At 60.7% G+C, this 2,332-nt stretch overlaps 1 pseudogene; it reads right to left on the reverse strand.

Annotated features, from left to right (window-relative positions):
* Positions 1-1,635: 1,635 nt before the first annotated feature.
* Positions 1,636-2,332, reverse strand: part of LOC135172318 (large subunit ribosomal RNA) — a 2,850-nt pseudogene continuing 2,153 nt past the window's right edge.

The following is a 2,332-nucleotide window of genomic DNA, read 5'->3' on the forward strand; positions in this document are numbered from 1 at the left end:
CAGTATTCTAACGTCGCGTTGCGCGCCCGGTCCCTCGATCGCAGGGGTCCGGGGAGGATGACCTATTGGAACGGGGGGTACCGGTGAGCCTCCGGTCGCGACGCGATGACTATCGATCCTACTTAGACTAACTTGGCACTCGCGAACCCTACCTAATAAATGAGTGGACTCACCGGTTGATGATCTTGAAGATCCCGGCGTTGGCTGGCTCGGATGCGCAGTCACTCCTTCGTCCTCTGCGACGTCCTCGTGGACAGCACGAAGGCTGGAACCTTTCCCTCGTCGGGAGGGCAGTACCCCGGCGCACGGCGGGCGACTACGAACCCTTGAGGGCACCACCCTCCTTGGGTCCCTCGATGTAGTCGCTGCTGGTGTTGTTCCTCTGGCATGCTGGGAAGCGATGCGCAGACTTCGCCGCACGACGGACGCATCATTGTGCCCCCCCGGAGATCCGATTGGGGGCAGCTTAGACTCCGGAATTGTTTTCAATAGATGCTCTGCCATGGTTAGAAGTGGACGAGACGGTCGCCGGCCGTGCCGAAAGGCAATAGCTGAAAGGCTGAAAAGTAAAAGAAAAGAAAAAGAATGAATAAGAGGATTAAGGGTTAGATGGGGCGGTTCCCCGCGGCACCGAGCTGGGTAGCTCGGGACGCTGAGCACCGTCCCTGGGAGGGGGCCTTCCGGTTCCCGCCGAGCTGGGGAGCTCGGATCGGGGCCCGGTGGAGGCGCTGAAGGAGTGCTCCGCCTCGACTCCCTCGAAAGAGGAGCAGAGAGGGAGCAGACCCACAGAAAGGGGGAACCCACCCATCCCACCCGACGACCCACCCCGCGAACCGTCCCTTTCCCGAGGGATACCCACCCACTCCCCCTGAGACCCAGCCCCACGTGTGGCGTCGCGTTTTCGCCGGCCTCCACCGTTGCGGGAGGTTCCAACTACTAGCGCGTGGCTGGAACTAGTTGCGAGAACCGCAATGTCCATGCCCTTCGCACTGCGAAGCAGCCAGTCCCCCCTCCCCCGCACCACCCCGCGAACCGTCCCTTTTCCGAGGGATACCCACCCACTCCCCCTGGCCCAACCCCCACGTGTGGCGTCGCGTTTTCGCCGGCCTCCACCGTTGCGGGAGGTTCCGACTACTAACGCGTGGCTGGAACCACTTGCGAGAACCGCAGTGTCCATGCCCTTCGCACTGCGAAGCAGCCTGTCCCCCCGAACCCCCACCCGCGCGTGGAATTCCCCGTCCAACAACCGATTCCGCCCTCCGACCCGTGGGACCACCCCTCCACCAGCCGATTTCGCCCTCGCGCGCGTCTCCCTAAGTCCGGCCCACCCACCGTGACCAAATCCGCGACCCTCCCCCTCCGAACCCCCCAGTAAGTAGGTCTCGTGCCCCTCCACCCGTCGATTTCGCCCTCCACCACGTGGACCCACCCCTCCACCACGTGGAACCACCCCTCCACCGGGCGATTTCGCCCTCCCTCGCGACCCAATTCGCGACCCCCACCCTCCGAAACCCCCCATGGGTACAGGGACTCACCCTGCACCCGCAACCCCCCTAGGTGTAATTATTGAGACCCCCCAAAAGGGGGATCCCAATCCTTACACCAAGTTCGACTCAGGGACCGCGGGGTCGTCACACCCCGTGTGTAAGGGCGGTTTTATCCGCCATTACACCCCCTGCGGGAAGTAGGTAGGGACAGCGAGAATCGTCGTTAATCCATTCATGCGCGTCACTAATTAGATGACGAGGCATTTGGCTACCTTAAGAGAGTCATAGTTACTCCCGCCGTTTACCCGCGCTTTTTTGAATTTCTTCACGTTGACATTCAGAGCACTGGGCAGAAATCACATTGCGTCATCACCCGCTAGGGCCATCGCAATGCTTTGTTTTAATTAGACAGTCGGATTCTCCTAGTCCGTGCCAGTTCTGAGCTGAGCGTTGAATGGCGGCCGAAGAGAACGACTACGACACGGTGAAGTATCACAGAAGCCTCGCAGCAAGGAAGATCCGTGGGAGGCCAAGGCACGGGACCGAGCTCGGATTCTGAAACATTACTGATCCATTCACCTCGCCCAGGCCCGGCACGTTAGCCAAACCCACTTCCCGACCAAGCCCGACACGCCCCGCTCCTCAGAGCCAATCCTTATTCCGAAGTTACGGATCCAATTTGCCGACTTCCCTTACCTACATTAATCTCTCGACTAGAGGCTCTTTACCTTGGAGACCTGCTGCGGATATGGGTACGAACCGGCGCGACACCTCCACGTGGCCCTCTCCTGGATTTTCAAGGTCCGAGGGGAAGATCCAGACACCGCCGCAACTGCGGTGCTCTT

The sequence above is a fragment of the Diachasmimorpha longicaudata genome, unplaced genomic scaffold, assembly GCF_034640455.1.
Source record: "Diachasmimorpha longicaudata isolate KC_UGA_2023 unplaced genomic scaffold, iyDiaLong2 ctg00000244.1, whole genome shotgun sequence".
Lineage (NCBI taxonomy): Eukaryota > Metazoa > Arthropoda > Insecta > Hymenoptera > Braconidae > Diachasmimorpha > Diachasmimorpha longicaudata.